The following is a 13,004-nucleotide window of genomic DNA, read 5'->3' as shown; positions in this document are numbered from 1 at the left end:
CGCACTTGGAATTTTTTTCCCGTTTTCGATTACACGACATGGTAAAACCAATGGTGTTGTTTAAAAGTACAACTCGTCCCGCAAAAAATAAGCCCTCACATGGCCATATTGAGAGAAAAATAAAAAAGTTATGGCTTTGGAAAGAAGGGGAGCGAAAAATGAAAATGAAAAATCGAAAAAAGCTCCGGGAGTGAAGGGGTTAAGCTGTGATCCCTCAATCGCCTGTGCTATACATAGCAGAGCTTTGTCACTGCTATGTATTCCAAAAACAATGACCTCCTATGAACGTCGCCACGGTTGGATTAGAAATTCAATTGACAGGTGGTGAAAGGAAGGAAGGAGAGCTGGCAGCAGCAGTGATTGATCACAACAGTGATTATAGTGCATATGACAGCTGCTGCGTTTCAATTACACTTTTCTTTTGTTCTTCAAGGATTGCTCCCCTGCTTTTATATTGATGACCTCTCCTAAGGATAGCTCATCAATATCAGATTAGTTGGGTCCGGTAGCCACACCAATCAGCTGTTCTCAATGCCGCTGCCCACCCTATGTTAGCAGTTGCGGAGCTGAACAGTCAACTGTGTAGTGGGCGCAGCCTTGGGGATGGTGGGGGGCAATGCTGTATTTGGACATAAAGACGAACATTAGTACTCTGTGGGGACACAAAGAGGAATTTGTGTTGGGGCCACAACAGGGGATATAAACATTAAAGGGGTTGTCCAGTCATTTGATAACAGTCTTCAGTAACTGCAGACTTCTGAATCTTTTCATTTTGTGCATCGTACTCTGTCAGGATTCTCTGGTAGTGTCGTTGAGAGCAATTGGTCACGTGACAGCAAGTATGCATTTTACATACATACGTCACATGCCGACTAGACGTGCTCAGTCTCGATCAACTCAAGTTAAGCGGCGTCTAACATGTTTAGTTGGAATATGTCCGTCTGTATTTAATACTTTGGGAGACGAAAAAGGGAACATTTCTACTGTGAAGGGGACACAAATTTGGACATTACTGTAAATTATGTTATATTTTGGGATACTCTCACTGTTGAGGGAACAAAGAGCAAAGAGGGAGGTACTATTTCTATGTAGGACACCAAGGGCACACTCACACTTCATCTAGCGCAGTGTAGAAATGGGGGGAAAAGTGGAGATTGTGCTCAGCGATCAGGCATAGATGTTACATTCTGAAGAGATGAATTGTGGCTGGAAGAAGCCATAGCGGTCTGACCGGTGAGTCGATGGATTTACTATATTTTATATCCATATATGATCTAAAGAGCTGCTGGGTATAACGGTCATTGGTGATAATGTTCATGTTAGTATAGTCTGTTTTGTCCATTATCAGAATGGTGGTATTATTCGGTCACCACTCACCACTGTATGTGATGGCAATAAATGGTCATGGCGTGGCATTATTATTTGTCCATTATATAGTGATATTTTTTGTATATTGGTCTTAGTACAGTAGTGTTCAAAATAATAGCAGTCCAATATGACTAACCAAATGAATCACTGTTTTTGGTATAAATTATATTACCACGTGTCAAACAATTTAGCTAAAAGGATCTCCAATGCTTTAAAATGGAAAGCCAAACCAGAGAGACGGGGAATAAATCCGAAGACTACCATTCAAATGGATGGAAGAATAGCCAAAATGGCAAAGGCTCAGTCAATGATCAGCTCTAGGATGATCAAGTTACCTGTGAGTACTGTGACAGAAGACGCCTGTGTGAAGCTAATCTCTTAGGCCGGGTTCACATTAGCGTTCAGGCCTCTGCGGAGGGCTGCGTACTTCCTCCGTTAAGATCCGCCTACTTCTGCATACTTCTGCATGCGTTCTGCGTACCTATCTTTAACATTCTTGCATTCCCATGAGGTCGGCAGGCGCGTCAAAATGTATCCGCATACATCCGCATGTCCTGCGTACCCAATGTTAAAGATAGGTACGCCGGATGCAGGCGGAGCTTAGTGGAGGAAGTACGCAACTCTCTGCAAAGCCCCCGAACGCTAATGTGAACTTAGCCTTAGCAAGAAGTCCCCACAAAATCCCACTGTTAAAAAAAAAAAAGACATACTTTAAGCAGATACAATTTGCCAAGGAACAAATCAACTGGCCTAAAGAGAAATGGAGAAACATTTTGTGGACTGATGAAAGTAAAATTGTTCTTTTGGGGTCCAAGTGCCGCAGACAGTTCATCAGACGACCCACAAACTCTGCATTCAAGCCACAGTACACTCTGAAGACAGTGAAGCATGGTGGTGCAAGCATCATGATATGGTCATGTTTCTCTTGCTATGGTGCCGCACCTATTCTCTGGATACCAGGGATCATGGACCAGTTTGCATATATTAAAATACTTGAAGAGGTCATGTTGCCTTACGCTGAAGAGGATATGCTCTTGAAATGGGTGTTTCAACAAGACAACGGCCCTAAACACATCAGTAAATGAGCAAAATCTTTGTTGCTGTCCAACAAAATGGAGGTTATAGAGTGGCAAGCCCAATCCCTGAACCTTAATCCGATAGAACACTTGTGGGGTGACATTAAAAATGGCGTTTCTGAGGCAAAGTCAACAAATGTTAAAAAATTATGGGATGTAGTCCCAGCATCCTGGGTTGGAATAACAGGTGATGGGTGCCAGAAGTTGGTTGACTCGATGAAACATACTGTAGATGTGGAGCAGTTCTAAAAAAAATAGTAGGTATACAATTAAATATTAGGTTAGGGATTCACAGGAATGCTAATTACACAAAAATAGTACATATTGTGAGTTTGTAAACACTAATGCAGACACTGCTATTTTTTAGTACAGCCCAATGTTAATTTTTTGTTATTTTCTGTAAACTAGTTAAACATTATATACATTTCTCTTCATGTTTTGAATTAGAAAACAGTGTGCAATGTTCCCAATGCATGGAAATAAAAACTAGTATAAAGATTTTGTGATTAATTCTAGTTTTTGAACACATTGCTGTTATTTTGAACACAACTGTATAGTGAAGTTTGTTCAGTAACAGGAAGGTGGTTATTTTCAGATACTATGTGGTCAAGGTGTGGCAGCATTATTTGCCTCTTGTGTAGGTCAGCAATAATATTTGTGATTTGGTAACTGTATGACTACTTTATTTAAAAGAAATAGTTTGCTACTGCATTTTGTGTGAGTTTTATATATTTTATCTGTATTTTTTTTTTACGAGTGTGAGGCAAACACATATGCCATTACAGGCTGTGGTGATGCCATTGGGGCCCATGCATCAAAGCAGCATGCTGGTAGGGAACCCAAGCAAAAATCTTGTCCTTGGGCCCATATGACTCTGTTATGCTACTAATTGCAGATTTTTAATTCCATCAATGACACATCTGTCTTTTCTATCTTTTAGTCCTCTTCCTTACCACTTCAGGGCTAACGGGGATTTTTTTCATGAGCTGAACAGTCAGCATTTGTACTCGACTGATATCGAGATGGAGGACAAGTCCAATGAATCAGCGTAATGAGGGGATGGGACACTCCACTATGTGAGGTTAAAGCTGCAATATATTATGGGTAAGGCCACCCAATGTCCCTGAGGTCATGTGAACCTTCTCTAGCTGATACAATTTTTTTGTATTGTGTCTCCGCAGGTGACATCATTGGTCTCTGACAGCGCTCTGTTGCCGTCTCGTGATCACTAATTTGAGCCAGCAAAAAGCACGTTGTGATTGTACACATTGCACAGTGTCCAGGGACTAGCCCTGCCCCTGAAACGAGCGTCACCAAAGATGCTTTGTTTCATAGAAGGAGGAGACCCTGAGGTCAGTGCTGCTTTGAGTAGCCCAGCATGAACAGATTCCCAAATGAAGCCTCATCACAAAGGAAGTAGGGAAAAAAGTAGAAAAGCTGTTAGATTGTGTAGTTAAGGAATTGTAAGGCATTTTTAATGCAAGTGTATGAGTTTAGATTATGGCATGATATAGATAGGGATTTAAAATTAAATTTGACTTCGAAACACCAATTTAATAAAGCTGTGCAGAAATATCAGCAAACGTCAATGAACTTAAACGATGGTACAGAAGAGCGGGACAAAATTCCTTCAGAACGATGTGACAGACTGAGTCATACAGAAAATGATTACTTTTTTCAAGCTTTTGATTCATGAGGTGTACTTAATTTTTTCAAACACGGCTTCTGCATATGAGCTAGTCTTAAGTAAATATTGAGATGGAGTAATTTGTCATGCGCTATTGTTCATCTGAGATTACATGTACCTTATTTTAAGACTTTCTAAGGAGCCTTTTTTAAAAATTAAGTCCTGATGCATAGAACCATAGAATTCAAAGAGGGTGTAAATTGTTTTTTTGAGACTATACATTATATATATATACACTCACTGGCCACTTTATTAGGTACACCTGTCCAACTGTGTGTTAAGACTTAATTTCTAATCAGCCAATCACATGGCGGCAACTCAGTGCATTTAGGCATGTAGACATGGTCAAGACAATCTCCTGCAGTTCAAACCGAGCATCAGTATGGGGAAGAAAGGTGATTTGAGTGCCTTTGAACGTGGCATGATTGTTGGTGCCAGAAGGGCTGGTCTGAGAATTTCAGAAACTGCTGATCTACTGGGATTTTCACGCACAACCATCTCTAGGGTTTACAGAGAATGGTCCGAAAAAGAAAAAAAATCCAGTGAGCGGCAGTTCTGTGGCCGGAAATGCCATGTTGATGCCAGAGGTCAGAGGAGAATGGGCAGACTGGTTCGAGCTGATAGAAAGGCAACAGTGACTCAAATTGCCACCCGTTACAACCAAGGTAGGCAGAAGAGCATCTCTGAACGCACAGTGCGTCGAACTTTGAGGCAGATGGGCTACAGCAGCAGAAGACCACAATGGGTACCACTCCTCTCAGCTAAGAACAGGAAACTGAGGCTAAAATTTGCACAAGCTCATCGAAATTGGACAGTAGAAGATTGGAAAAACGTTGCCTGCTCTGATGAGTCACGATTTCTGCTGCGACATTCGGATGGTAGGGTCAGAATTTGGCGTAAACAACATGAAAGCATGGATCCATCCTGCCTTGTATCAACGGTTCAGGCTGGTGGTGGTGGTGTCATGGTGTGGGGAATTTTTTCTGGGCACTCTTTGGGCCCCTTGGTACCAATTGAGCATCGTTGCAACACCACAGCCTACCTGAGTATTGTTGCTGACCATGTCCATCCCTTTATGACCACAATGTACCCAACATCTGATGGCTACTTTCAGCAGGATAATGTGCCATGTCATAAAGCTCGAATCATCTCAGATTGGTTTCTTGAACATGACAATGAGTTTACTGTACTCAAATGGCCTCCTCAGTCACCAGATCTCAATCCAATAGAGCATCTTTGGGATGTGGTGGAACGGGAGATTCGCATCAGGGATGTGCAGCCGACAAATCTGCGCCAACTGTGTGATGCCATCATGTCAATATGGTCCAAAATCTCTGAGGAATGCTTCCAGCACCTTGTTGAATCTCTGCCACGAAGAATTGAGGCAGTTCTGAAGGCAAAAGGGGGTCCAACCCCTTACTAGCATGGTGTACCTAATAAAGTGGCCAGTGAGTGTATATATATATATATATATATATATATATATATAATACTACTCTACTCTGTCCTCCTCCTCCTGGACCTGTCGGCTGCCTTTGACACAGTGGACCATTCCCTATTATTACAGACCCTCTCATCCCTCGGCATCACAGACTTGGCCCTCTCCTGGATCTCATCATACCTAACAGACCGGACATTCAGCGTCTCCCACTCACACACCACCTCCTCACCTCGCCCCCTATCTGTCGGAGTCCCACAAGGTTCAGTCCTAGGGCCCCTGCTGTTCTCTATTTACACCTTTGGCCTGGGACAGCTCATAGAATCTCATGGCTTTCAGTATCATCTTTATGCTGATGACACACAGATCTACATCTCTGGACCAGATATCACCTCCCTACTAACCAGAATCCCTCAATGTCTGTCCACTATTTCATCCTTCTTCTCCACTAGATATCTGAAACTCAACATGGACAAAACAGAATTCATCATCTTTCCCCCATCTCACGTGACCCCCCCTACGAACCTATCAATTACAGTAAATGACTGCCCACTCTCCCCAGTCCCACAAGCTCGCTGCCTCGGAGTAATCCTTGATGCTGATCTCTCCTTCAAACCACATATCCAAACCCTTTCCACTTCCTGCCGACTTCAACTCAAAAATATTTCACGCATCCGTTCATTCCTCACCCAAGAATCTGCAAAAACCCTAGTCCATGCCCTCATCATCTCTCGCCTTGACTACTGCAACCTCATGCTCTGCGGCCTCCCCTCAAACACTCTCGCACCCCTCCAATCTATTCTAAACTCTGCTGCCCGACTAATCCACCTGTCCCCCCGCTATTCCCCAGCTTCTCCCCTCTGTCAATCCCTTCACTGGCTCCCAATTGCCCAGAGACTCCATTACAAAACCCTAACCATGACATACAAAGCCATCCACAACTTGTCTCCTCCATACATCTGTGACCTCGTCTCCCGGTACTTTCCTGCACGCAACCTCCGATCCTCACAAGATCTCCTTCTCTACTCCCCTCTTATCTCCTCTTCCCACAATCGCATACAAGATTTCTCTCGCGCATCACCCCTACTCTGGAACTCTCTACCACAACATATCAGACTCTCACCTACCATCGAAACCTTCAAAAAGAGCCTGAAGACCCACCTCTTCCGACAAGCCTATAACCTGCAGTAACCACCGATCGACCAAACCGCTGCACGACCAGCTCTACCCTCGCCTACTGTATTATCACCCATCCCTTGAAGATTGTGAGCCCTCGCGGGCAGGGTCCTCTCTCCTCCTGTACCAGTTATGACTTGTATTGTTTAAGATTATTGTACTTGTTTTTATGTATACCCCCCTCACATGTAAAGCGCCATGGAATAAATGGCGCTATAACAATAAATAATAATAATAATAATAATAATAAGTCAGCAATGATAATAGTTATGGCAGTGCCAAGTGACAGCAACATCAGAAAGAAGGAATATGAGAAGATGGAGAAATACCAGGGCCTCAAAGGAGAACTGGAGAGGATGTGGAAGGTGAAGGCAACAGTGATTCCAATGGTGATAGCAGCAATTTGAGCAGTGACCCCTAAGTTGGGAAAATGGCTACAACAGATCTCAGGAGCAACATCTGAACTCTGTCCAGAAAAGCGCAATGCTGGGATCAACGAGGATCCTGCACAGAACCCTCAAACTCCCAGTCCTCTAGTAAAGGACCCCAGAATGGTAGCACTCCCCCCAAAAAAAAATAAAAAAATAAAGGGGGTCTCATGGTAACTCAGATCCGGAATTAATCAACTTTGTTCATCGTGTCTTTAATAGATTTTATTAGTAATGGCTATCAGGTCAGGGTCAAAGGTCAGCTCAGTAAGCTGTGGTGATCCAAGAGCAGGTTGTTTCCAGTTCTGACCGGTTCTGTTGGCGCACTTTTCCTGTAATCTCATTGGTGGATTTGTAAAAAACGGGAGAATTTGTTCTATATAAGGCCCACTTCTAGGCTATTGCTCTTATTCATCGTTATGAAGAAAAGAAGATTCCAGTCATTGTTGGAGCGGAAGAAGATGCCTGAATGGAGAATCTTCTTCAGCAACTCGTTTTGAGGGCCGGCAAGAAGGACAGAACAGAATGGCTAAGGAGCTGATTGGCTATAAACCCTCCTTCGGCAGCATCCCAAACCAGCCCTCCTGCTATAGACCCGCGTCCGCATCAAGACTTGCCCTCATCTCGGAGAATCGCTAGCGCCAACAGGATACGGAGTCCCATGGTCTCCTACTCACCTTCACCGAAGTCCGGCAGACGCGCACAGGAAATGCGTGAGAAGTCCCAGCGGCCCTGTCCCCAGAAGTCTAGGAGCCCGGCACGAGATTTCCAATGCTGTCATCCAGCCGCGACGGAGACGTCATCAGATGCCGTCTATGTAGCCTTTAACCGCCGCAGCCATAAAAGCGCTGCGGCAGATCCTCCTCTTAAGGCAGGGGTGGGTAACCTTTTTTCTGCCGAGGGCCATTTGGAATTTTACAATAGCGTTCGGGGGCCGTATAAAATTATTAATAATGATAAGCAAGTATACTCATTGCTCGGGTTTTCCCGAGCATGCTCGTGTGTCCTCTGAGTATTTTGGCGTGCTCGGAGATTTAGTTTGTCGATGCATTTGCATGATTTGCGGCTGCTGGGCAGCCTGAATACATGAGGGGATTCCTTAACAAACAGGCATTTTCACATTTATTCAGGTTGTCCAGCAGCCATAAATCATGCAGCTGAGGCAACGAAAACTAAATCTCCGAGTACGCCAAAATACTCTGAGGACACCCGAGCATGCTCTGGAAAGCCCAAGCAACGGGCCTGAGGTACCGTGATTACCCTGCACACTGCAGCCGTTTCCCCAGGGCAGCCATCTCCCCAGTGCACCCGTTTCCCCAGTGCAGTCATCTCCCCAGAGCACCCATTTCCCTAGTGCAGCCATCTCCTCAGAGCGGCCATCTCCTCAGTGCACCCGTTTCTCCAGGGCAGCCATCTCCTCAGTGCACCCGTTTCCCCAGTGCAGCCATCTCCTCAGTGCACCCGTTTCTCCAGTGCAGCCATCTCCTCAGTGCACCCGTTTCCCCAGTGCAGCCATCTCCTCAGTGCAGCCATCTCCCTAGTGCACCCATCTCCTCAGTGCACCCATCTGCCCAGTGCAGACATCTCAGTGCAGCCATCTCCCTAGTGCACCTATCTCCCTAGTGCACCCATCTCCTCAGTGCACCTGTTTCCCCAGTGCACTCATCTTCTCAGTGCACCCGTTTCCCCAGTGCAGCCATCTCCCCAGTGCACCTGTTTCCTCAGTGCCCCCGTTTCCCCAGTGCAGCCATCTCCTCAGTGCACCATTTTCCTGAGTGCACCCATCTCCTCAGTGCAGCCATCTCCACAGTGTACCCGTTTCCCCAGTGCAGCCATCTCAGTGCACCCGTTTCCCCAGTGCACCCATCTCCTCAGTGCACCCATCTCCTCAGTGCACCCGTTTCCCCAGTGCACCTATCTCCTCAGTGCACCCGTTTCCCCAGTGCAGCCATCTCCTCAGTGCACCCGTTTCCCCAGTGCAGCCATCTCAGTGCAGCCGTCTCCTCAGTGCACCCGTTTCCCCAGTGCCCCCGTTTCCCCAGTGCAGCCATCTCCCCAGTGCACCCATCTCAGTGCACCTGTTTCCCCAGTGCAGCCATATCCCCAGTGCACCCATCTCCTCAGTGCCCCTGTTTCCCTAGTGCAGCCATCTCCTCAGTGCAGCCATCTCCCTAGTGCACCCATCTCCTCAGTGCACCCGTTTCCCCAGTGCAGCCATCTCAGTGCAGCCATCTCCTCAGTGCACCCGTTTCCTCAGAGCACCCATCTCCTCAGTGCAGCCATCTCCCCAGTGCAGGCTCCGCTCATCCTATACCCCCCCAGTGCCCATTGCCCCCCGCCGCCCTTTCTATCTCCCCCCGCCGCTCTTTCTATCTCCCCCCGTCGCTCTTTCTCTCTTCCCCCCACCGCTCGTTCTCTCCCCCTGGCTCACCTGTGGCTTGGTCCCTGCTGCTGCTTCCTGTTTGAGCGCGCGGTCACGTGGTACCGCTCATTAGGGTCATGAATATGGGCGCCACGCCTATGAGAGTGGAGTGGCATCCAAATTCATGATCTTAATGAGCGGTACCACGTGACCGTGCGCTCACACGAACAGGAAGAAGCAGCAGCAGGGACCAAGCCACTGCTCTGGGGCAGTTTAGATTTCCCCTTTCTTGCTTTAGGCTTATTTAGTTCTCCGGCTGTGTCGAGGCGTCTAGGATCATCGTAGATACGCTCCACGGCTACTGCTAGTTGTGTGGATAGGATCAGGGGTCTGCAATCCGCTTAGTTACCAACCTCTCTGGTTTTCTGTCGCTTAGCTTAGCCGTGCTTTCCTCCTCGGTGACCCAATCATAACAGTATCAGAATTTTTTTTATATATATATTTTTTCCTCTTTTTCTCTGGGGCCGTAGGAGGATTTTTTCTTTAATGGAGATTAAGCAATTGTCTGATCTTGTTAAGCAGCTCGCTGCTGACGTGCGGGGAATTTCCGCCTATCTCGCTCAATCATCTGCTGTTGAACCAAAAATCCCTACTCCTGATGTGTTTTCTGGGGATCGGTCTAAATTTTTGAATTTTAAGAATAATTGTAAACTATTTCTTGCCTTGAAGCCTAGCTCATCGGGGAGCTCTGTGCAGCAGGTTAAAATTGTCATCTCCTTGCTGCGCGGCGATCCCCAGGATTGGGCTTTTTCTCTGACATCTGGAGATCCTATTTTGACTAATGTGGATGCATTTTTTCAACCCTTGGGGTTGTTGTATGATGAACCTAATGCTATTGATAAAGCTGAGAAAATCCATTGGCATTGAACCAGGGTCAAGATTTTGCAGAGTTATACTGTCAAAAATTCCGAAAGTGGGCGGTCCTTACTACATGGAATGACGGTGCCTTAGCAGCGCTCTTTCGGAAGGGTTTGGCAGAGGCCGTAGGAGATATTATGGTGGGATTTTCTGTTCCCTATGGTCTTGATGATTCTATGTCGTTAGCCATTCAAGTTGATCGGCGTTTACGTGAACGTAAAACTACACGAGAGGTGTTGCCGCCTTTTGAACGAACGTCTGAACCCATGCAATGTGATAGGGTTTTGTCTAGGGCGCAAAGTTAGGAGTTTAGAAGGCCTAATAAGCTGTGTTTTTTCTGTGGAGACGCCACTCATACTATTTCTGACTGCCCTAAACGAGAAAAATGTTTTGTGCACACATTTGTTGTGGGCAGTGTACAACCTAAGTTCCTTTTGGCAATTACTCTGATCTGCTCCTTGTCTACATTTTCCGCTAAGGCTTTTGTAGATTCAGGAGCAGCTTTGAATCTGATGGATTTGGACTTTGCTAAACGTTGTGGTTTTCCCATGATACCCCTGCGGACTCCTATCCCTTTGAAGGGTATTAATGCTACTCCTTTGGCGGAGAATAAACCCCAATTTTGGACCCAGGTGATAATGCGGGTTGCCCCGGACCACCAAGAAAATTGTAAATTTTTGGTGTTGCACAATTTGCATGATACTATTGTTTTGGGTTTTCCCTGGTTGCAGACTCATAATCCTGTTTTGGATTGGAAATCTGTGTCTGTGGTGAGTTGGGGTAGTCAGTGTGTTCTTAGTGACACTCCTGTTTTCTCCACCTCTCCCCAGTCTCATGATATTCCTGATTATTTGGCTGATTTTTCTGATGTATTTAGTGAGAGTAAGTCTGCGTCTTTGCCTCCTCATAGGAGTTATGACTGTGCAATTGAGTTAATGCCCGGGTGTAAATTTCCCAAGGGTCGGCTTTTCAACTTATCGGTACCCAAACATGATGCTATGCGATCTTATATCAAGGAGTCGTTGGAGAAGTGTCATATTAGACCATCCTCTTCACCTTTAGGTGTTAGGTTTTTTTTTGTGGCCATGAAAGATGGTTCAGTAAGGCCTTGTATTGACTATCGTTCCCTTAACAAAATCACTGTTAAATATCAGTACCCGTTACCTCTGATTTTTTATTTATTTTCCAGAGTTAAAAGTGCCAGATGGTTTACCAGGCTTGACCTCAGGGGGGCGTATAATCTTATTCGCATCAAGCACGGGGATGAATGGAAGACGGCTTTTAATACTCCGGAGGGACATTTTGAGTACCTGGTGATGCCTTTTAGGCTCACTAATGCCCCTTCTGTCTTCCAATCTTTTATGAACGATATTTTCCGGGACTTTGTGGATAAGTTTTTGATCATTTATCTGAATGATATTTTGATCTTTTCCAGTGATTGGGATTGTCATGTGGAACATGTCCGGACTGTGTTCTGGATTTTGAGGGAAAATTCCCTGTATGTTAAGGAATCGAAGTGCCTATTTGGTGTACAGAGGATTTCATTTTTGGGATTTATTTTGTCCCCGTCGACTATTTTGACTAATGTGGATGCATTTTTTCAACCCTTGGGGTTGTTGTATGATGAACCTAATGCTATTGATAAAGCTGAGAAAATCCATTGGCATTGAACCAGGGTCAAGATTTTGCAGAGTTATACTGTCAAAAATTCCGAAAGTGGGCGGTCCTTACTACATGGAATGACGGTGCCTTAGCAGCGCTCTTTCGGAAGGGTTTGGCAGAGGCCGTAGGAGATGTTATGGTGGGATTTTCTGTTCCCTATGGTCTTGATGATTCTATGTCATTAGCCATTCAAGTTGATCGGCGTTTACGTGAACGTAAAACTACACGAGAGGTGTTGCCGCCTTTTGAAACGAACGTCTGAACCCATGCAATGTGATAGGGTTTTGTCTAGGGCACAAAGTTAGGAGTTTAGAAGGCGTAATAAGCTGTGTTTTTTCTGTGGAGACGCCACTCATACTATTTCTGACTGCCCTAAGCGAGAAAAATGTTTTGTGCACACATTTGTTGTGGGCAGTGTACAACCTAAGTTCCTTTTGGCAATTACTCTGATCTGCTCCTTGTCTACATTTTCCGCTAAGGCTTTTGTAGATTCAGGAGCAGCTTTGAATCTGATGGATTTGGACTTTGCTAAATGTTGTGGTTTTCCCATGATACCCCTGCGGACTCCTATCCCTTTGAGGGGTATTGATGCTACTCCTTTGGCGGAGAATAAACCCCAATTTTGGACCCAGGTGATAATGCGGTTTGCCCCGGACCACCAAGAAAATTGTAAATTTTTGGTGTTGCACAATTTGCATGATACTATTCTGGGTTTTCCCTGGTTGCAGACTCATAATCCTGTTTTGGATTGGAAATCTGTGTCTGTGGTGAGTTGGGGTAGTCAGTGTGTTCTTAGTGACACTCCTGTTTTCTCCACCTCTCCCCAGTCTCATGATATTCCTGATTATTTGGCTGATTTTTCTGATGTATTTAGTGAGAGTAAGTCTGC

This window comes from Dendrobates tinctorius, unplaced genomic scaffold (genome assembly GCF_039654945.1).
Source record: "Dendrobates tinctorius isolate UK_male_01 unplaced genomic scaffold, ASM3965494v1 ptg000004l, whole genome shotgun sequence".
Taxonomy (NCBI): Eukaryota; Metazoa; Chordata; class Amphibia; order Anura; family Dendrobatidae; genus Dendrobates; species Dendrobates tinctorius.
This window is presented reverse-complemented; position numbering follows the sequence as displayed.